The sequence below is a fragment of the Mustelus asterias genome, chromosome 10 (assembly GCF_964213995.1).
Source record: "Mustelus asterias chromosome 10, sMusAst1.hap1.1, whole genome shotgun sequence".
Classification (NCBI taxonomy): domain Eukaryota; kingdom Metazoa; phylum Chordata; class Chondrichthyes; order Carcharhiniformes; family Triakidae; genus Mustelus; species Mustelus asterias.
The window spans coordinates 85,392,854-85,416,188 of record NC_135810.1 but is presented as its reverse complement, the minus strand read 5'-3'; the positions used below and the strand labels follow the sequence as shown (position 1 = coordinate 85,416,188).

The window sequence follows — 23,335 nt, the reverse complement described above, 5'->3', positions numbered from 1 at the left end:
TGGAATTCTCTTCCTGAAAAGGCAGTGGAAGCAGAGTCTTTGAATAGATAGGCAAAGGTGGATAGATTCTTGGTAAGCAAGGGGTGATAGATTATCAGGGGCAGACAGGATTCAGATTTAAGGTTACTATCAGATCTTATTAAATGGTAGAACAGGCTCGAGGGGCTGAATAGCCTCCTCCTGCTCCCTGTTCCCATGTTTGTATGTTTGTATTAAGTAATTCTTAGGCTGCAAGCAATTTCTAAGATACAGACATTGAAATTACTCCTTGTGATGCCACTGTACAAACAGTTGTTTATATTTCCATTTGCTTTGCTGGGGATGATAATCCACTTAATGCAGTGGGTTAATATCTCCATTAGAATAGCATGGGGATGGATGTCAAATGAATGCATTCAGCATTTCAGAAACTCATCTCCCTTTGATTCTTTTTTTCCAAGTGTTTGGAAACTGTATTCTAAATAATATCTTAATACTATTTTTTTTCTTAAATTTCACCCTGCGATAGCAGCAAAGTTAGTTTTGTAAACTCTGCTCCTCTGAACATTCTAATAGTATGTGAAATGTTATACATTGTATTCTTAATCACATGGCAATCTTAGGTTTTGAAGATGTGCTTTTTCAGATTAAGTTCCTGACAAAAAGTAGTCTGATTGGACAGAAAATGGTGAACAGGAAATAAAGGTTGCATCATTCTGTGTCTGTGTCATTTCTGGAGAAAAAATTGCTCATTTAAGCATTTCCAGCTTCCTTCCTCTTAATACGGAGCATTGTGACTGGAATAACACAATATAGAGTGGCATTGCAGTTTCATATTCCATTCATTACATTCATAGGCTTGCCTGGGATAGATTGAAATCAATTTGGCAGGTGAGTTATGTCAATTTATCTGTTTGTGTGACTTTACGATGAACTTTGAGTAGATTTCCTGGCGCCAGGTTCATTCTCCGGACTATCTGTTCTCGAACATTTTCAGCCTCCTAGCCTATTTTGTAATGATGGAAGTGTATTAATCTAAAGGTGTGACCAGGGTTGTTTGTGTGGTCTTCATGTGCTTTACAGCTGAGGTACTTTATAAAGCTCACTTTATGTGGTGCCAACAAAAAATGCACAGTACTGCTATGTTCTGCACCAAGAAAATCTCTAGTTAAAGATCAACACATGATACAGAGTCTTGTCTTTAACCTTGCATCTCTGTGGTGACAGATTTGAAAAGTTGTTACAGCTCACCTGGCACGTGAGAATATTGATCCAGAAGAGAAGAAAAAGTAATGGCGAAAAGAATAATCGCAAATTTGAATAAATAAACCATACAATGAATTCATTGTGTGATTAATTTGACTTGAAAGATATATTATGTGTTTTGCAGTTCCGCAGTCCAAAAATGTGCGGGTTAGGTTGATTGGCCATGCTAAAATTGCCCCTTAGTGTCCTGAGATACGTAGGTTAGAGGGATTAGTGGGTAAAATATGTCGGGATAAAGGGGTAGGGCCTGGGTGGGATTGTGGTCAGCGCAGACTCGATGGGCCGAATGGCCTCTTTCTGTACTGTAGGCATTCTATGATTCTATGATTCTATGATCATGTAGTAACATTTACAGAGCTGATTTTACAGGGTTCTGCCCATGGCACGGGGCTCATGAGGAATGACTGGGTCAGGAGGTCTATTAATTTTCCAAAATACCTGGGATTTTTTATGACAACGTGTTCCTGATTTGTGCAACCCTCATTTAATGTGGAAAATACTTAGAACAGGATCCCCACTGCATTTTTGATTTTGATCAAGGTTCTGGTTACAAGATAAACCTTGACCATTAAAACTAGATGCATCTTTTTTAAAAATGTATTTATTCATTCATGGATTCAGAAAATGCTGATAAAGCCAGAATTTATTACTCATCCTTAATTGCCTTGAGAAGGTGGTGGTCAGCTGCCTTCTTGAACTGCTGTAGCCCTTATTGTGAAGATTCTTCCATACTGCTATTAGGGAGGGAGTTCCAGGACTTTGACCGAGCGATGATAAAGTAACAACAATACATTTTCAAGTCAGAATGGTGTGTGGCTTGGAGGGAAATGTGGAAGCATTGGTGTTCTCATCCATCTGCTGCATTTGTTCTTCTGGATGGTAAAGGTCCTTGATTTAGGAGACTCTGCCCAAGAAGCTTGAAAGGTTGCTGTAATGCATCTTATAATTGTATAAATTACAATCAGATCAGCCATGATTTTATTAAATGATGAAACAGGCTCAAGGGGCTGAATGGCCTACTCCTGTTCCTTGTTCGTATGTTCATAATCATGTTGCATTAATAATGAAGAAAGTGAATGTTTCAGACGGTGGATGGGCTGCAAAATCAACTTTCATGGACTCAACACTGTCTGAATGGATGAAAAAGCCATCTCCCCTGCAAGCCCCCTATTCCCAATTCTCACATGCCAAGGGAGGACAAAGAAAATGCTTCTTAGACTCTCTGACGCTCTCCTCGAAGCGCAGCAGCATTGACCTTAATGACGGAGAGGAGTTTGCTCCCAATCATTCAGAGTGTCAACAACTTGTCCACTAAGCTGCACCACACTTTGGGTCACGGGGTCCTATTTTACGATTTTGATTCTAAGTGCTGGGCGGACCTGAAACTGGGGGTGTTCCAGATCCGACTTTTAGACCGGTTCTGAGGCGCCCCCATACACACTCTGCCTGCAATAAATGTCAGCGTGTCTGAATCGCACTGCAGAAGCCTGTGGGCAGGGTTTAACGCGCCCGAAATCCTGTAGCTCCAATCGGCGCCTCCAACTGCGCATGCACAAAAAAAATGATAGAATGCTGCTCTCCTGTCACATCTCTCCTGGGCTGGATAATGTCTCTCCCTGGCCCCCACAGACATTGCCCCAGCCCCACAACATTACTGACCCCCCCTTATCCCCCCCACACCCCCACCGCACAGACCGATCACAGGCCCCTCCCTCCCTCCTCCTCCCCCCCCCCCCCCCCCCTCCCCCCCACACCGGTCTCAGGCAGAATGGCAGTGGACCCCTCTTCCCCGCCACTGATCACAGGCAAGGTGGCAGCAGACCCTCTTTCACTCCCACTGATATCAATCAGAGTGGCAGTGGACCCTCTTTCACCTCCACTGATATCAAACAGAGTGGCAGCGAATCCATTTCCCCCCCCCATCGATCTCAAGCAGAGACCCACCATCGCCCCCCCTCAACGATATCAAACAGAGAGCCGTCGGACGTTTGGCACTTACCTCCTCACTAACTGGAGCGCCCAAATTGGACTTTTATGGAGCATGCCTGTTTTGCGCCGATTCTGGATGGGCGAACGTGGTGGTAAAGAGCGAAGTGCTGGTAAAGTTGGGCATGCAGCCTATTAAGTCAATTTAAATGCATGCAAATGTATTTAAATGGCCGTCGCGCCCGTTCCAGGCATGGTCCCGATCACGGCCATTTTATGGACCTTAGGTAAAGTCAGGCGTAGGCGAGTGCGAATCGCGCTACTCGCCCACGCCCGACTTTACCAATTTTTGTGCCTGGAAACAGACACCACGCGATGGTAAAATCAACCCACAATGTCTTCAGGATGAGGCAGAGGGGTGGCAAGAAAAGGAAAGAAAAGGAAGCAGATTAGCACTCCGGATCCCATCACCTCGTGGGACGCCCTGTCCCCTGTGCCCAAAGTTAACTAAACATCAATCCTGGTTATTTATTCATTTGTTCCTTCCTGGATTCATTTCTCAATATGTGAAGTTAATCAGATCCATACTGATTGGTGGAGTTAAAACTAAGACACAGCTGCTTTCTTTGATGGCCAAGTGTTAGATTTGGTTGTGGGAGAGGACTTTGGAGATAGTGACCACAATTCGGTGTCTTTTGTTATTGCAATGGAGAGGGATAGGGCCGTACGGCAGGGCAAGGTTTACAATTGGGGGAGAGGTAATTATGATGCGATTAGGCAAGAATTAGGGGGCATAAGATGGGAACAGAAACTGTCAGGGAAAGGCACTAATGAAAAGTGGAACTTTTTCAAGGAACAAATACTGGGTGTCCTTGATAGGTATGTCCCTGTCAGGCAGGGAGGAAATGGCCGAGTGAGGGAACCATGGTTCACGAAACAGGTGGAATGTCTTGTGAAAAGGAAGAGGGAGGCTTATGTAGGGATGAGGAAACAAGGTTCAGATGGCTCGATTGAGGGTTACAAGTTAGCAAGGAATGAGCTGAAAAAGGGGCTTAGGAGTGCTAGGAGGGGACATGAGAAGTCCTTGGTGGGTCGGATCAAGGAAAACCCCAAGGCTTTTTACTCTTATGTGAGGAATAAAAGAATGACCAGGGTGAGGTTAGGGCCGGTCAAGGACAGTAGTGGGAACTTGTGTATGGAGTCAGTAGAGATAGGCGAGGTGATGAATGAATACTTTTCTTCAGTGTTCACCAAAGAGAGGGGCCATGTTTTTGAGGAAGAGAAGGTGTTACAGGCTAATAGGCTGGAGGAAATAGTTGTTCGGAGGGAGGATGTCCTGGCAATTTTGAATAAACTGAAGGTCGATAAGTCCCCTGGGCCTGATGAAATATATCCTAGGATTCTTTGGGAGGCAAGGGATGAGATTGCAGAGCCTTTGGCTTTGATCTTTGGGTCCTCACTGTCCACGGGGATGGTGCCAGAGGACTGGAGAGTGGCGAATGTTGTTCCTCTGTTTAAGAAAGGGAATAGAAATTACCCTGGTAATTATAGACCGGTTAGTCTTACTTCGGTGGTTGGTAAATTGATGGAAAAGGTCCTGAGGGATGGGATTTACGACCATTTAGAAAGACGCGGATTAATCCGGGATAGTCAGCACGGATTCGTGAAGGGCAAGTCGTGCCTCACAAATTTGATTGAATTTTTTGAGGTGGGAAACTAAGTGTGTTGATGAAGGTAGGGCAGTTGATGTCATATACATGGATTTTAGTAAGGCGTTTGATAAGGTCCCCAATGGTTGGCTTATGATGAAAGTAAGGAGGTGTGGAATAGAGGGAAAGTTGGCCGATTGGATAGGTAACTGGCTATCTGATCGAAGACAGAGGGTGGTGGTGGATGGAAAATTTTCGGACTGGAGGCAGGTTGCTAGCAGAGTGCCACAGGGATCAGTGCTTGGTCCTCTGCTCTTTGTGATTTTTATTAATGACTTAGAGGAGGGGGCTGAAGGGTGGATCAGTAAATTTGCTGATGACACCAAGATTGGTGGAGTAGTGGATGAAGTGGAGGGCTGTTGTAGGCTGCAAAGAGACATAGATAGGATGCAAAGCTGGGCTGAAAAATGGCAAATGGAGTTTAACCCTGATAAATGTGAGGTGATTCATTTTGGTAGGACTAATTTAAATGTGGATTACAGGGTCAAAGGTAGGGTTCTGAAGACTGTGGAGGAACAGAGAGATCTTGGGGTCCATATCCACAGATCTCAAAAGGTTGCCACTCAAGTGGATAGAGCTGTGAAGAAGACCTATAGTGTGTTAGCTTTTATTAACAGGGGGTTGGAGTTTAAGAGCCGTGGGGTTATGCTGCAACTGTACAGGACCTTGGTGAGACCACATTTGGAATATTGTGTGCAGTTCCGGTCACCTCACTATAAGAAGTATGCGGAAGCACTGGAAAGAGTTCAGGGGAGATTTACCAGGATGCTGCCTGGTTTGGAGGGTAGGTCTTATGAGGAAAGGTTGAGGGAGCTAGGGCTGTTCTCTCTGGAGCGGAGGAGGCTGAGGGGAGACTTAATAGAGGTTTATAAAATGATGAAGGGGATAGATAGAGTGAACGTTCAAAGACTATTTCCTCGAGTGGATGGAGCTATTACAAGGGGGCATAACTATAGGGCTCATGATGGGAGATATAGGAAGGATATCAGAGGTAGGTTCTTTACGCAGAGAGTGGTTAGGGTGTGGAATGGACTGCCTGCAGTGATAGTGGAGTCAGACACTTTAGGAACATTTAAGCGTTTATTGGATAGGCACATGGAGCACACCAGGATGATAGGGAGTGGGATAGCTTGATCTTGGTTTCAGATAAAGCTCGGCACAACATCGTGGGCCGAAGGGCCTGTTCTGTGCTGTACTGTTCTATGTTTTATGAAAGCGAGTTTATTCACTTAGTTCACAGTCAACACCAATCCCACCTCCCAGTGTCCCAGCTTTCCCCATTTATATTCTTTTGAGCTTTCCCCATTTATTGGTGTAAAAATACCTTTCACCTGGTTAACAATGTAATTAATAAGATATTAACATGTGGGTGTTTCTCAGCTTTTTGTTATAAAATTTGGTATCAGGATTCTGTGGTCTCTTAATTAGGTCATAAGGAATTTAATCACACTTTCTTCCTGCTTGCAATTCTGAGTATATTATATGGTTATAAACATCAGTCAGAGCATAGTATCTAATTACTTGGATATGATTAATGTGGTACAGCGAGAAGTGTCACTAATGTTGTGAAATAAATAGCTTCTCACGAAGCATTTAGCTCTCTACTAAGAAGTAAAATATTTCTACAAACAAGGTAACTAACCTGTTTAAGATTGTGCTATTATTTGGAGATTCTAATGGCTATATCTAGCAAATTAAAAGCTCTTTTTCATGTTATTATTTCATGCCATGAATGAAACTAATTGATTTGTAGTTAGTGTATTTAAAATTTGGAAAATTAATGCTGTTTATCATAAATTACTCACACTGGAGTAAATTTCAACCTTTTATTTGCTTTGCATTAGAAGATCAGTGGAGATTTTATGGTGCAGTGGGTTGTGTCCCTACATGTGATCCAGAAGCTGCAGGTTCATGTCCCACTCTGGGGATTGGTGGTCATGGAAGAGACCAAACATGGTTCATGGTGAGACCAAACAGGTTGATTATCAACCGGCGAATCCTTCCAAATGCCTATAGCAGGCAGTAAGGGAAGGAGAGGCTCCTGGTCAGCCAGATCCTGCAGAAGAAAATAGCAAACCACTGCAGTACCTTGCCAAGCATAACCATGGAACACACATGGAAGTCCATGGTTGCCAATGCCCTCATAGGGCATGGCACCTGGAGAGAGATAAGTTCTGTACATACACTTAATGTAAGATTAAAGCAGTTGTCCAGATGTTTTGGAGCAATTTTGGAAGTCAGGCAAAATTCATAAAGGAATTTCAATGCCGTGCTAGTATGTGAACCAAAGGGTACAGCTTTAAGTGTGGAGCAGTTAGATTTGAATTACAAAATTTAACAAAATCCAAATGTAACTGTTAGGTTTGGCTTCTTACCACATGAAAAATTAAAGACTTAAGACTTATTCAAAAAGACCAAGAACGTTGTTTTGTGGAAGTTGTGGCAAAGAGAACAAATGCTTAGTTAAATATTTGTTCAGTAAATCACAGAAGTCTTTAGTATGACCCATTTAACATTTGGATGTAGTACTATGCTTGCATTCATTCCACATGTTAAAAAGCAGCTTTGTTTTCAGCTCCACTGTAATTGAGCCCTCCTGGTCTGCCAAATGCAGATTTTCAGAACATGTCTTTTGTTAACTAATAAGATTAATTTCCAACTGAGTCTGGGATATTACAGGACACATAAAAAGAGCTTTTGCTGATGTCACCATGAAGTGCATTCACCTGATGAGAAGCTTTGATCATGACTGTGAAATTTCTTTCCCATGAATCAAACAAGATCACTTGTGCCTTAACACAGGGGTAGCAGAAAGGTGAGTTAAGCACCCAAAGTTAATGGGAAAATTCACTAATAAACAAAAATAGTGTGCTCAGTAGAGAGATCAGATAAAATTCAATTGTCTAGAAATTCAATCGTGCTGCACCTATTTTATAGACAGAAAGGGTTCAAAATGGCAGGTTCTCATTTTGCACAGAAGCAAATTGCCGACCATTCTGGACTGTGCTCCCCCACCGGTTTCCAGGACATGTACTGGAAGCATTAAAAGGTCTCATTAAAATATTTAAGTCCTTACATCTTTTGTGAAATTGGACTGCTCCAGCCTCTGATTTGTCACATGTCAGACTTGCTAAACAACTTGTGGCATGTAGCACCTTGCAGCAGTCCGATTTAAAGAGCTCATCCAATCAGTACAGGATACTTGCTTTTTCCTTTTCAGTAGCTGGTTAACCTCTGGGCTTTTTAAAATCCTAGTTTCTACCTTGATCATAAGATCATAAAAAAATAGGAGCAGGAGGTATTCAGCCCTTCGAATCATAGAGTCATAAGTACAAAAGAGGCCCATCGGCCTATCGAGTCTGCACTGACAAAACTACACTAAATCTGCACTAATCCCACTTTCCAGCACTTGGCCCATAGCCTTGAATGTTATGACGTTTCAAGTGCTCATCCACATACATTTGAAAGGTTGTGAGGTTTCCCACCTCCGCTACTATCTCAGGCAGTGCATTCCAGACTCCCTCCCACCACCCTCTGGTGAAAAAACATTTTCCTCAAATCCCCTCTAAATCTCCTGCCCTTCACTTTAAAATTATGCCCCTTCATTATTGACTCTTCAACTAAGGGGAGCATCTGCTTTTTATCCACTCCGTCCATACTTCTTATAATCTTATACGTCTCAGTCAGATGCCCCCTCAGCCTTCTCTGCTCTAAAGAAAACAATCCAAGCCTATCCAGACTCTCTTCATAACTTAAGTGTTCCAGCCCAGGCAACATCCTGGTGAATCTCCTCTGCACCTTTCCAGTGCAATCACATTCTTCCTATAATGTGGAGACCAGAACTGCACACAATACTCCAGCTGTGGCCTAACCAAAGTTTTGTACAGCTCCAAAATAACCTGCTCCATTATTCGGTATGATATGGGTGACACGGTGGCACAGTAGTTAGCACTGCTGCCTCACAGTGCCAGGGTCTCAGGTTCAATTCTGGCCTTGGGTCACTGTCTGTGTGGGAGTTTGCACTTTTTCTCCGTGTCTGCGTGGGTTTCCTCTGGATTCTCCAGTTTCCTCCCACAGTCCAAAGATATGTGGGTTAGGTTGATTGGCCATGCTAAATTTACCCTAGTGTCAGGGGGATTAGCATGGTAAATGTGTGGGGTTACGGGAATAGAGCCTGGGTGGGATTGTAGTCGGTACAGACTTGATGGGCCAAATGGGGCCTCCTTCTGTACTGTCAGGATTCTATGGTCACAGTTGATCTTTGGCTTCAACTCCACTCCCCCCACCCCGTTCCATATCCCTTGATTCTCTGAGAGACCAAAAATCTCTGTGCACAATAGGAATATAGGAGTGATTTGATTCTGTGGAAGTCTCTGTCAAAATTGGTCTCCAGGATCAGTCAGATGAGCTTCCACTGATTCTCCCAGTTGGCATAGTAGGTGTCACTATGCCAACTGGACACTTTCTACGTGTTGGACACAATGGTTTCTGTGCTCTATATAAAGACCATCATTAGTTGGAGCTGGATTTCTTCATACTATGGGCAATGTGCGCAAGCTTGCTGACAGGCTGCCAGGTGAACTTGGCATTTCAAAGTATATGCCCATCAATCATTTTTGGGTTGCCTAGGACCTCAAAATCTGCACTGAGTCCTCTGCATTAAAGCTGGTATGTAATTGCGCCCCCGGCAACCTGGCATTCATGGTATTCTATCCCTTGGTCCTGTACACTTGTGGCCATTGATTGACCACATGTAGGCCCCTTATTTAGCATAGATAGGGTGCCAGTCTGAGCTGGTGTTTTCTAGGGTTAGTTCTGGTGATGCTGGATCTTTAAGAAGGCTGTCCTTCTCTTCCTGAAGTGGAAGAGGGTTGTCCATATTTTCAGAAGCTGAAATGAAAGAGGAAGTGGATAGTATTTAGTGTGAAGTCATGCAGGGTGTGTAGGATTCATACCTTCACAACTCTGATGAGATTATTGAACTTTTTCCGCATTTCAAAAATGTTCTCAGATCTCAATTCACTGGCATTAACTTCCTCCCTCTGGTGGTGGAGGTGTTGCCTGGAAGTTTTTCTCCCTGGTGGAACAGGTACCTGCCTCTATTCGGGACCACCAGTGCAGCAACGGAGAACAGGAGGGCCAATATGTTGTTCTTGCAAGCACTTGTTTGCTCAAAAGCATTCCATCCTGCCTGCAGCTAGAGTGCACCTTCCTTTTAAAAGGTGCTGGCTAGCTTTAAGTGGTGTCAGTGAAGGTAGATTTCCCACCTCTACAAGCAGCTACAAAGGCAATGAGTAGTGCAGTGGCACTGGCTGCAAAGCTAAGTCATTGTAGTCAGCTGTCAGCATCAATTTTACATGGTCTGTGGGATCATGTGAACAGATACTTGCCATGCTTGTCCTGCCCATTGCATTGTGTTATGCGTGATTGGATTTCTGGCCCAATTTATTCAATTATGATGTGGCTTTGTAACTATCACTGTCCCAGATCTCCCTATTATATCTAGCCAAGTACGACCTGCCCATAAAAGTCAAAGTTTTTAAAGTTTATTTATTTATTAGTCACAAGTAAGGCTTACATTAACACTGCAATGAAGTTGCTGTGAAATTCCCCTCGTCGCCACAGTCCGGTGCCTGTTCAGGTCAATGCACCTAACCAGCATGTCTTTCAGAATGTGGGAGGAAACCGGAGCACCCGGAGCAAACCCACGCAGACACGGGGAGAATGTGCAAACTCCACACAGTGACCCAAGCCGGGAATCGAACCCGGGTCCCTGGCAGTGAAGCAGCAGTGCTAACCACTGTGCTATCATGCCACCCCCAAACTCAGTGGCTGCTTCTTGAAAGACATTTGAAGGCCAATGTCCATATAAACCTATGCTTTGACCTCCAAAAGTTGACTTTGTTCTGATCATTCCTCCTGATTCACTGTTGCCCAATTCCATTTTGAATCGATAAGGATTTTCTAATAGTTTCAGAATCTTTAACGTATTGCATAACAGCAAATTAATCAAAAAAGAAACCCTGCCATGGTTGTTATCTGGGTACAGTTTCTTAGGCCATAATGTCTTCTGTGACTTTACAAGGGGCTGGAATATATCTTGCTTTCCACAGCAGAATAATACGTTCCATGCTAACCACTGGGCATCACTCTGTCCTGATGGAATCTATGATCCAAATATCTCCCTAAATGGTGATATGAGGCAGGGCTGTTGTTGGTCCTCTCAGCTTTGGTTATGGAGTTGATGAGCAACCTCCTTTCCATAATGACCAAGTTGTGCTACTTTGAACAATGTTATAGAAAATGGTAAGCGCTGGGATCCTATGGTGCTGTGACATTGCCACTTTCGTTCATGACAACCAGTGCTGGCAGCGAAACAGCTGGGCACAGGAAATCCCATGAGAAAGAGTCAAGAGCATTTAACTGATGTAGTAATAACCAATGCATTAATTCTCATTTTCCTTCATTAGCATTGGGCCAACATCAGTTCATCACAACAGAAAGCCCAAATAAGCTTATGCCTCCAAAAGCTTCTTTAAGAGCAGCCAGTAATTTTGACCTTAATAGTAAAGTGTATTTTGGCAATGATTTTACTGTGATCATTAGGATGTGGTCCTGCAATGTCTAGGCTCATGGGATTATACTGTTGACAGCTTCAACCACTGCACAATCCAAGGCAGTAATTCTGCCTGTCATTTGCCAATGAGATTCAAATGAGTTGAACCCTCAGAATGTGATAGGCAAAATATCCACTAGATGCCATACGCTGAACCAGTTTGGAGAGGGATTGTAATTTTACATGCATCAATTTCTCTAATCCAGCCATAAAACATTTTTACAACTTTTGGCTACAAATTTGGCTCTGACGTGTCACTGTTTAAAGTTTAAAGTTTATTTATTAGTGTCACAAATAGGCTTACATTAACACTGCAATGAAGTTACTGTGAAAATCCTCTGGTCGCCACACTCCGGCGCCTGTTCGGGTACACTGAGAGAGAATTTAGCATGGCCAATGCATCTAACTAGCACGTCTTTTGGACTGTGGGAGGAAACTGGAGCACCCGGAGGAAACCCATGGGGAGAATGTGCAGACTCCGCACAGACAGTGATCCAAGCCAGGAATCGAACCTGGGTTCCTGGAGCTGTGAGGCAGCAGTGCTAACCACTGTGCCACCGTGCCGCCCATTGTGACAACTCCTGCTGCTTTTGAAATCTGAAACTCCAAAAATACCGACCAGACTGCTTCTAGCCACCTCTGACATTGCCCAGGTTTCGTCACGCCATGATCATAAAGGCACTAGCATGGATCTGCCATAGATGTACCAGAACACGTAGTTAGCAGATTGTGCCGTCAAACAGCATCTGGTGCTGAGTTGGCACACAATGCTTCACTTTGGACCTCGCTGGTTCTTTTAACACCCTCCTGTAATCACTCCACATTGTTCATGTTTTCTGATGCACAAGGAACTGCCCCACTCCCTCCTCATCATTGTTGCTATTTACAGGGATAACCATGGAACTGCCAGTTAAAGTCCTTTTGACTTTCTTTAGCTGTTTCAGTGAGTGGAAACAATGTGTTGAATGTTGGTGGAGTTTGGAAACTTTTTTGTATTCATATGTGAAAGGTGTTGGGACTTTGGCAAGGTGCTCAGAGGAGTTTAAAGGCCCGTTGGCTTTTTGTTTCTTTGTTTCATATCTTCATACGTTTTTCCCCTTTGGAGAATAGTCGAGAAGTGTTGGAAGGCTGTTTATCAGCCTATTGATTCCTGTTAATCACTGCATGTGTGCAGCTGTGCAAAAAAGAACCATGCAAATGATTTGGTTGCATACTTGAAAAAGGGTGAGAGATACATCACTCATGACTCCCTTCTTCCACCCAACCATGCATGAAACAGCATGCCTACAGTGAGAACCATCCTGTCACCAGAAATGTTATGGAGCATATTGTTTCATGTACAAGGACAGCAATCTTTATCAGGGTCTTGTCTTGGTGAGAGACTTTATTGAACTGGATAACAATGGTAGCTTACAGTGCTTGCCTCATGGCAGTCATATTACTATGGGAAGTTAGGTAATTTAGTAAGATTGCATTTTCAAAACCCAAACATTTTTTCATACCAAACAAAAGATACAAACATCTCCCTTATTCTGGCAAACAAAAGGCACATTTCCATGCCCAATCCTGTGTGACTGTAAATTACCCAAGTTACCCACTATACACTCATTGTTCTCATGCATTAACAATTGTCTGTTCTACCAGTCAGTCACTGCACATGTATTGCACACATAGCCTTTAAACCGTGCAGGTCTCCTAATGGAATGTGCGCAGGTTGACATTGACTATTTGTCTGGGTGATGTCCTTTTTCCAGACAGTGTCATATCTGTGTCAATTGTTGCCTCGTTACTGTTGTTGATCCAATGCAATTATTGTGGACTCAGGGTCCACTGGGATTGATGGTCATTCTGTACTCACTACAGGAGATCTCTTCTCCTGACCACCCAGTTGCTGTGAAGGAACAGCTTTGCTAGTTGTTCAGGTATTGCCACTGTGTACGATTGAGGTGACAATTTCTCTAAGCATGTGTCAAGCTCCGCATGGGCCGATTCCTCTCTCCTGTCATTTCCTTGCAGATGATAACTCCATTTCTTTTGTACAAGGAGCAATCTTGGATTGTCAATTCATCTCGGTAGAGCCAATGTGTTCTTGTGACCAAAAATGTGTCCTTGATGTTCTCTGGCCATCCTTTCAACACGACTTCTTGTAGTGCCTGCAGAATTGCATCTTGTTGGGCATTTGCTTGATTTGTGCAAGGCATTTGTATGTCAGATTCAATGGGGAGAATTTTCCCATTCCACCCACCACAGGAATCATAGCGGGCAAGGGGCGCACCATGGAAATGTCCGTTGACCTCAGGCGGGATTTTCCAGATTTGAGGCGAGTGCGGCCGGAACATCCTGCCCCATGTCTCTGCTGGGTTGGTGACATCCCAATCCTGCCAAGCTGCTGTTTCACATTGAATCTGGAAGATGTTGCATCCTTCATGGATGCGCTGCTCCCAACTGCATGTCTGCAATGTACATCTGCTTTCCTTGCTTGTATGCCATGTCCAGATGATATCTCTAAATGAACTAACATTCTCCGCAGTTGCTTTGAAGTGGATAGTAGCAATTTGCAAAGAATGCTTTGAATTGGCTTGTGGTCGACTCCACAGTTACTTTGTCTCTCCCGCAGGTACTGATGAAAATGTTTACAGGTAAAAACAATAGCCAGGCACTCTTTCTCAATCTCAGCGTAGCATTGTTGCAGTTACATAGTGCCATGGATGCAAATGCGACTGGATGTCCTAGCTGCATCAGAGTTGCTCCCAGGTCTGTCTCATTGGCGTCACACTGCAAGGTGACTTCATCATTGACATCAGAGTACTTCAGCACTGGCATTGTCATCACTGGATGTTGGATTTTAGTGAACACTGCTACTTGTTCTGTACCCCAGTACCACTGCACATCATTGGCAATGAGCTTGCGTAATGGTTCACACTTAGCTGACAAATTAGGCAAAGATTTAGCTAAATAATTCACAAATCCAATAAAGTATTGCACTGCTTTTCAGCTGTTGGTCACTGCATCACTGCTACAGCTCTCATCTTGTCAGGATCTGGACAAAGACCTTTTGTCATCAATACATGACTAATGTACTTGACTGCAAAGGGAGTTATCCACAATACTTTCTGCCTTGCTAAGAACAAAGAAAAAAAATTACAGCACAGGAACAGGCCCTTCGGCCCCCCAAGCCTGCACTGGCCATGCAGCCCATGTGAACTAAAACCTCCTACCCTTCGGGGACCATAATCCCTCTATTCCCATCCTATTCATGTATTTGTCAAGACACCCCTTAAAAGTCACTATCGTATCTGTTTCCACTACCTCCCCCGGCAGCGAATTCCAAGTGCTCACCACTCTCTGTGTAAAAAAACTTGCCTCATACATCTCCTTTAAACCTTGCCCCTCACACCTTAAAGTTATGCCCCCGAGTAATTGATTCTTCCACCCTGGGAAAAAGCTTCTGACTATCCACTATGTCCATGCCCCTCATAATCTTGTAGACTTCTATCAGGTCACCCCCTCAACCTCTGTCATTCTGGTGAGAACAAACCAAGTTTCTCCAAGCTCTCCTCATGGTTAGTGCTCCACAATACCCCCAGCCACTGCCACTCCAGCTCTAAAACTCAGGCTTCTAGAAGCTGCAGCTGGAAACACTTCCTACACACATGCTGACCCTGGGCACTGGAAATGTTCCCAGCTTCCCATATGGAGCATGAGGAGCACACCAGCCATGACTTACCCCTTTAAATTAAACCTTTGGAAGATGCTTAAATTGAATAATATCAATTACTCTAGGGTCTAGTAAGTGTACTAACTCTTGTAAAATTGGGAATGTGTGATCTACTGTGATAGGTACAAAGGGGACATGTATTGGAAAGATATTCTCAATTCACTGCTGCAGATACCTGAGGGGTGTCTATGACTTTGCAGCATGCAAATTGATGTTGATAAGTGTTCGCTGTTTATAGTTTTTTTGTATCTAATGGTCCATAGGAAAAACAGATTAAAATGACAGTAATACAGATTTTTCTGCTGAATATCAGCCCAGTATATTTGGAAAGTAAACAGATCGTTTCCAGAACTCTGTATATTCTCCCTCTGTGATGCTCCTGCAAGCTTTCACCAAAAATATTGATAAGGTGCATTGTACAGCACCATTGTAAAATAAAGCAAATCCAACCAGACAACTGGATCCAGCACATTTCTTCCTCACCTGCTCCCAGGTTTGTTGTGCAGGTGACATTTATTCCTTCAACTAACTCTATGCTCTAACTCTACTCTTGGCTGCAGCTTGAATTTCAGGTTCGAATAGGATTATCCTTTCTTAAAGGGTCTCTTGAAGCTAGACCTCTGAAGTTCCACCATGGCCTTGGGTAGTTTTGTGTTGTTGCCTTTTTTGCAGCCATTTCTTTCTTGCAGCAGCAGAGCAGCCACAAGGATGGACAGAAGCCCTTTAAGGCTGTTGATGGATAACTTGCTCTTGGCTCCTCACGTTTCCCCAGCTCATCATCCATTGTGTCGGAAACACCATAATTTTATGTTTGTGAACCGAACTTGCATCATTGCACAAGATTGGCTCAAAGAAATTCAGGCAAATACAGTGCTTGAAAAATAACAGTTCTATCACCGCACCAGAACAACATTATCAATTCCTATGACCCAATATAACTATAACAATTTTAGCTAGAAAGAATTTGCATTTTAATCTTAGCTAGAGTTAATATAAATAATGCACTACCAAAACTTCCTTAAATAAAGTAAAGTTTATTTATTAGTCACAAGTAGTCTTCCATTAACATTGCAATGAAGTTACTGTGAAAATCCCCTAGTTGCCACACTCAGGCATCTGTTCAGGTACGTTGAGGGAGAATTTGGCATGGCCAATGCACCTAACCAGCACATCTTTGGACTGTGGGAGGAAACCAGAGCACCCGGAGGAAGCACACGCAGACACAGGGAGAATGTGCAAACTCCACACAGACAGTGACCCAAGCCGGGAATCGAACCCAGGTCTTTGGCGCTATGAGGCAGCAGTGCTAACCACTGTGCCACCATTTTGCTGGAGATCTACTGGGTATTTTTCTGTTCTATTTAACTTTTTAAGCATTGTTAAATGTGTCCAAGTAAGGGCAGAAGTTTTTTTAAGTTTAGTTAGGGCGTCATGATCGGCGCAGGCTTGGAGGGCCGAAGGGCCTGTTCTTGTGCTGTATTTTTCTTTGCTATTTATCCTCTTTGTTCTTTAATCCATTTCTCATTCCCAATGAAATCACTTTAAAGTCAAACATTTTTGCCATTGTCTTTTTTTCCTCTGGATCAATCTGGTTCTATTAATATTATGACCATTGCATCCCAGGCGCTGTGCAGCTTATGTGTTATTTACTATTTTGGATCTGATTAAAGATTAGATCTGGAATTACCTTCAACTCTTGGTTGTTTGCCAAATAAGTAAACAATCTGATTCAAATTCCAGAAACATACAGTCCTCTTTGTTTATTCTTCTACTGTTTCCTATCTCTAGATAATTAAAATACTCAAGGAATAAAATACTAGGCTTTTAACCGGCTTCTGTTATCTGTAAAAATACTTCCTGTCTCCTTCTCCTTCTTTCGAAGAGTCTGGTGACAATATCCGATAATGATAATTTTTTTTATTTTGACAGATTTCCGGCATCAGGGAATATTATTTCACTCTGAATGCCATAATCCTCCTTTATGCTCAGTTGTGTTTACAGAGCAAACAATGAATCATTGACAATGATTTTTTCAGTTAAGTTCAGCAGGATTTTCCAGCCCCTGGTTTGGCATTGGCAGGGCAGGAAAATGCAGCAAGCCATTCAAAGGTCCTCTGCAGCTCAGTGGCACCAAAAGATCTCGACAGTGGGAGGGGCTGGAATTTTCCAGCCTCTGTTACTGAATTAAAGTTAATTTATTAGTCACAGGTAAGGCTTACATTAACACTGCAATGAAGTTACTTTGAAATTCCCCTAGTCGCCACACTCCAACACCTGTTCGGGTCAATGCACCTAACCAACACGTCTTTCAGAATGTGGGAGGAAACCGGAGCACCCGGAGGAAACCCATTCAGATACAGGGAGAACGTGCAAACCCCACACAGACAGTGACCCAAGCTGGGAATCGATCCCGGGTCCCTGGTGCTGTGAGGCAACAGTGCTAACCATTGTGCCACTGTGCCACCTGAATTATTACTGATTTATTCATTTTTCATGACTAATGTTTTGGATTTGTTACAGTTCTGAGGTTTATAAAATTGTTATGCTTTGGCACTGTGTCTTTAAGTTAAGATAAAGTGATGCGGATCATGTCATCTGTCCTAAAGTCTGCCTGACAGCAAGCCAGGGTAGTTTTAATATTAAAAATCAAAAGGGGTCCAAATTGTTTTACTGAGAAGAGGGTGCAAGGTATTTCCATTTGGAGACAATGCCAGAAGTCCATGTGCTCATAATGGATAGAACGCTAGTTTCCAAAGTCTCAGAAAAGCGTTAAGAATGCCGAGTTGATTCAATTTTGAATTGATTTATTATTGTCAGGTGGACTGGGATACAGTGTAAAGTATTGTTTCTTGTGCTCTATAGAAGCAAAACATACTGTTCATAAAGTATATAGAAGAGAAGGAAAGGTTCGGGTGCAGAATATAGTGTCGCAGTTACAGATAAGGTGAAGAGAAAGATCAGTTTATCATATGATAGGACCATTCAAAAGTTTGATGGCAGCAGGGAAGAAGCTGTTCTTGAGTCTGTTGGTGCATGTTTTCAAACATTTGTATGTTTTTCCCAATGGTAAAAGGTGGAAGAGAGTATGTCCGAGTCCCTGGGATCTTTGATTATGCTGGCTGCTTTCCTGAGCAGCAAGTGTAGACAGAGTCAATGGATGGGAGGCTGGTTTGCGGGATGGACTGGGCTTCATTCACCACCCTTTGTAGATTCTTGTGGTCTAAAGTTAAAGTTTATTTATTAGTCACAAGTAGGTTTACATTAACACTACAATGAAGTTACTGTGAAAATCTCCTAGTCCCCTAATCGTTCGGGTACACTGAGAGAGAATTTAGCATGGCCAATGCACCTAACCAGCACGTCTTTCAGACTGTGGGAGGAAACTGGAGTATCTGGAGGAAACCCACGCAGACACGTGGATAATGTGCAGACTCCGCACAGACAATGACCCAAGCCGGGAATCGAAACCGAGTCCCTTGCACAATGAGGCAGCAGTGCTAACCACTGTGCCACTGTGCTGCCCCATGGCAGAACAAGAGCCATATCAAGCTGTGATACATCCAGATAGGATGCTTTCTATGGTGCAACTGTAAAAATTCATGGAACCATAGAATCCCACAGTGCAGAAGGAGGCCATGTGGCCCATTGAGTCTGCACCAACATCAAACCCATCCAAGCTCTATCCCTGTAACACCACATATTTACCTTGGTATTCCCCCTCACACTAAGGGACAATTTAGTAAGGCCAGTCTACCTAACCCACACACCTTTGGAGTGTAGGATGAAACCAGAGCATCAGAAGGAAACCCACGCAGACAAGGGAGAACGTGCAAACTCCACGCAGTCAGTCTTCCAAGGCTGGAATTGAACCTGGCTTCCTGGCATTGTGAGGCAGCAGTGCCAACCACTGTGCCACCATGCCACCCCAAAATTGGTAGAAGTTATCGTAGACATGCCGAATTTCCTTAGCCTTCTGAGAAAATAGAGATGTTAGTGAGCTTTCTTAACTACAGTGTCAGTGTGGAGGGTCCAGGACAGATTGCTGATGATCTGAACACCTAGAAACTTGAAATTATCGACCAACTCCACTTCATCATTGTTGGTGTAGACTGGGGCATGTCCTGCACTACGTTTCCTGAAGTTGATGATAAGCTCTTTTGTTTTACTAACATTAGGGATATTGTCGTCACACTATTTCACCAAATTCTCTATCTTTTTCCTGTACTTCATCTCGTCATTGTTTGACCATGGTGTAAACCATGTTATAAACAATGGTGCTTTAAACTGTCCATTTACTTCCTAGATAAGAGAGAGTCGGGGTCTCCAGAGTAGCTAATTAAAGTTTATTAATTCATTGGTGTCACAAGTAGGCTTACATTAACATTGCAATGAAATTAATGTGAAAATCGCTTAGTCATCACACTCTGGCACCTGTTCGGGTAGACTGAGGGAAAATTTAGCATGGCCAATGCACCTAACCAGCATGTCTTTCCAACTGTGGAGAGAAACCTGCGCACCCGGAGGAAACCCATGTAGACATGGGGAGAACATACAGACTCTGCACAGACAGCCCTGTGATCAATATTTGCATTCCTGCCTGTCAGCTGCGCAAATTCTGACGTGGCCAGGTCACTTTAACCACCATGCCCCCCAGTCACCTGGCAGGATTTTAAATCACTGCACCACTCCATTCTACAGCAGAGAATTTCCCTTTCACCCTGTCAGAAGCTGCAGTTGAGAGCAGAACCCTTTGAAGTCCTCTGACAGAGGGGAAATGTCAATTTCACCTGGGCAGTGGGGGGGGGGGGGGGGGGGTGCATTCCAGTCTGTGCAGCTGTGCACTCAGTCTCAATATGTGCACATTTGATGTTAAGTTGCTGAGGCTTCCCAGCAAGAAGAAATCATTAAAACCATCTCTTTGCACATGAAGCCTTTGATCTGTAACAAGTTGGAGGTGCAGTGCCTCATAAAAGATTCAGCTGTCAGATCAAGAGATTTCTATCATCTTCCAGCCACCTGTGTTTATTTTGATTTCCCTTCATGGTTGACTGCACCTCAAGTACCCCATTAATCCTGACTACAATGTAAACAGTCTAATCCTGACTGGCAGGCTGTGGATTTGCCTTCATGGTTAATGCACCTCAAATATCCCATTGATCCTGACTGCAACGTGGACAGAATATTATCCTGATTGACAGTCTGTGGTTTCACTTGCCACCTGAGCTTACCACTCCAAATGAGCTTATTTGCATCTTTCATGTGGGTGAATCCCAAGTGAAAGATACTGCCAGCACTAGCAGGAAACTCTCTTGGTTTCCCACCAGCATGGGCACTTCACCTCAAAATGGGAGAATTCGGCCCAGGAAATGGGAATCAGAGAGGGTCGGGGAATGGGAATCAAAGAGAGAGAGTCAGGGAATGGGGAATCAGAGAGAGAGTTTGGGAATGGGGAATCAGACTCTGGGAATGGAGAAACAGAGAGAGTCTGGGAATGGGGAATCAGAGAGAGATTGGGAATGGGGGAATCAGAAAGAGAGTTTAGGAATGGGAATCAGGAAGAGTCAGCAAATGGGGTATCTGAGAAGATCCAGGAATAATGAAACATGAGTGCCAATGCAGTAAAGAGTTGGGTAAAGGAGTATCAAGTCAATTTCTGATCCCATTTCAGGTCAGTGTTGAAATCGCCTAGTTTCTGTGAGATGCTCAAATGAAGACCCATCAAGCTCTGCGATCCCATTGCACCCTTTGGAGAATTAATATTCTCTCTCAAGCAGCAGCATCACAATCAAGCATTAACTTGTCAGGCTCTCTGTGGAATATTGATGTATGCAAACAGGCTGCTGTGCTGCCTACAGGTGAGTGTTTGCAAAACAACAACAAGAAAAGACCTGTTCATGTGCATAGCAAATAGTTGCATTTCAGAAGTAATTTGTTTGTGAAGGAAGGATGTCCTCGGGATATTCCATGGAATCTAATTCTCTTAATTCAAAGTTTCCAATTCTCTTCCTGCACTAAGGCAGACTTTTGTCTGTTTCTATAGCTAGTAATTCCTGGAACAGGTCGTTAGTCTGTTACCAGGGGTTGGTGGTAAGAGGAGGAGTTTGTCGCACTCTTACCACCGGCCATTGGTATGTTGCAAGGACTTGCAGATTGACATTCAACCTTTTGACTGCATAATAAACGCATATTTCTTGGCCATCAAGTCCTGGGATGGAACTCAAAGCCGGAGCTTCTGGTTCAGGGGAAGGGTCGCTCCCCACTGCACCACAAGATCCCAATTCAAATTTACTTAACCAAAATTATCTGCTTATCGTTTTTTGCTAAGAAAAATTCTATTTTACTGTGTAATTTAGTTTGTTAAATTCAAATTGTTAAACAATTCCAATGTAAGAACTAAGAACAACTCTGACTTATCAGGAAAACAAAGCAGAATACTACGGCTCCTGAAAATCTGAAATTTAAAACAGAAAGTCTGGAAACACTCAGCAGGTCAGGGACTCTCACTGATATTCTCCTATAATCAGTTATAGATGTCTTTTGTTTCCAGTTCAGATGAAAGTCCTGCAATATAGGATGGAGTTTTATCACCTCTCTCGCCAGCGGGAACTTATGGTCCCACTGAAGTCAATAGATTATTGAATGGCTCACCGCATTTTCCAGCTCCTCTCCCACCAGAATAGAACATTACAGCGCAGTACAGGCCCTTTGGCCCTCAATGTTGCGCCGACCAGTGAAACCAATCTAAAGCCCATCTAACCTACACTATTCCAATATCATCCATATGTTTATCCAATGTCCATTTAAATGCCCTTAACGTTGGCGAGTCCACTACTGCTGCAGGCAGGGCATTCCACGCCCTTACTACTCTCTGAGTAAAGAACCTACCTCTGACATCTGTCCTATATCTATCACCCCTCAATTTAAAGCTATGTCCCCTCGTGCTAGCTATCACCATCCGAGGAAAAAGGCTCTCACTATCCACCCTATCTAATCCTCTGATCATCTTGCATGCCTCTATTAAGTCACCTCTTAACCTTCTTCTCTCTAACGAAAACAAATTCAAGTCCCTCAGCCTTTCTTCATAAGACCTTCCCACCATACCAGGCAACATCCTGGTAAATCTTCTCTGCACCCTTTCCAATGCTTCCACATCCTTCCTATAATGCGGCGACCAGAACTGTACTCAATACTCCAAGCGCGGCCGCACCAGAGTTTTGTACAGCTGCAACATATCTCCTGGCTCCGAAACTCAATCCCTCTACCAACCCTATCAACCTGGGTGCCAACTTTCAGGGATCTATGCACATGGACACCGAGATCTCTCTGCTCATCCACACTACCAAGTATCTTACCATTAGCCCAGTACTCTGTAATCCTGTTACTCCTTCCAAAGTGAATCAGCTCACACTTTTCTGCATTAAACTCCATTTGCCACCTCTCAGCCCAGCTCTGCAGCATCTATGTCCCTCTGTAACCTGCAACATCCTTCCGCACTGTCCACAACTCCACCGACTTTAGTGTCATCCGCAAATTTACTAACCCATCCTTCTACGCCCTCATCCAGGTCATTTATAAAAATGACAAACAGCAGTGGCCCCAAAACAGATCCTTGCGGTACACCACTAGTAACTGAGAACCTTGCGGTACACCACTAGTAACTGAGAACCTTGCGGTACACCACTAGTAACTGAGAACCTTGCGGTACACCACTAGTAACTGAGAACCTTGCGGTACACCACTAGTAACTGAGAACCTTGCGGTACACCACTAGTAACTGAGAACCTTGCGGTACACCACTAGTAACTGAAAACCTTGCGGTACACCACTAGTAACTGAGAACCTTGCGGTACACCACTAGTAACTGAGAACCTTGCGGTACACCACTAGTAACTGAGAACCTTGCGGTACACCACTAGTAACTGAGAACCTTGCGGTACACCACTAGTAACTGAGAACCTTGCGGTACACCACTAGTAACTTCATCCCTGCCCGGCTATTTAATAGAAACATAGAAACAAGAAGCAGGAATAGGCCATTTGGTCCTTCAAGCTTGCTATGCCATTCATTTTTGAGAATGGCTGATCATCAAATTCAATATCCTGATCCCCCTTCCCCCCATAT

The 23,335-nt window shown here is 43.6% G+C and overlaps 1 protein-coding gene across 1 annotated transcript in view; it reads left to right on the top strand.

The window, feature by feature from the left end:
* Positions 1-784: 784 nt before the first annotated feature.
* Positions 785-23,335, top strand: part of gjb8 (gap junction protein beta 8) — a 34,398-nt gene continuing 11,847 nt past the window's right edge. Inside the window, exon 1 of the mRNA XM_078222834.1 lies at positions 785-870. The gene's annotated coding sequence lies outside the window, so the exon portion shown is untranslated. The remainder of the gene's footprint in view (positions 871-23,335) is intronic.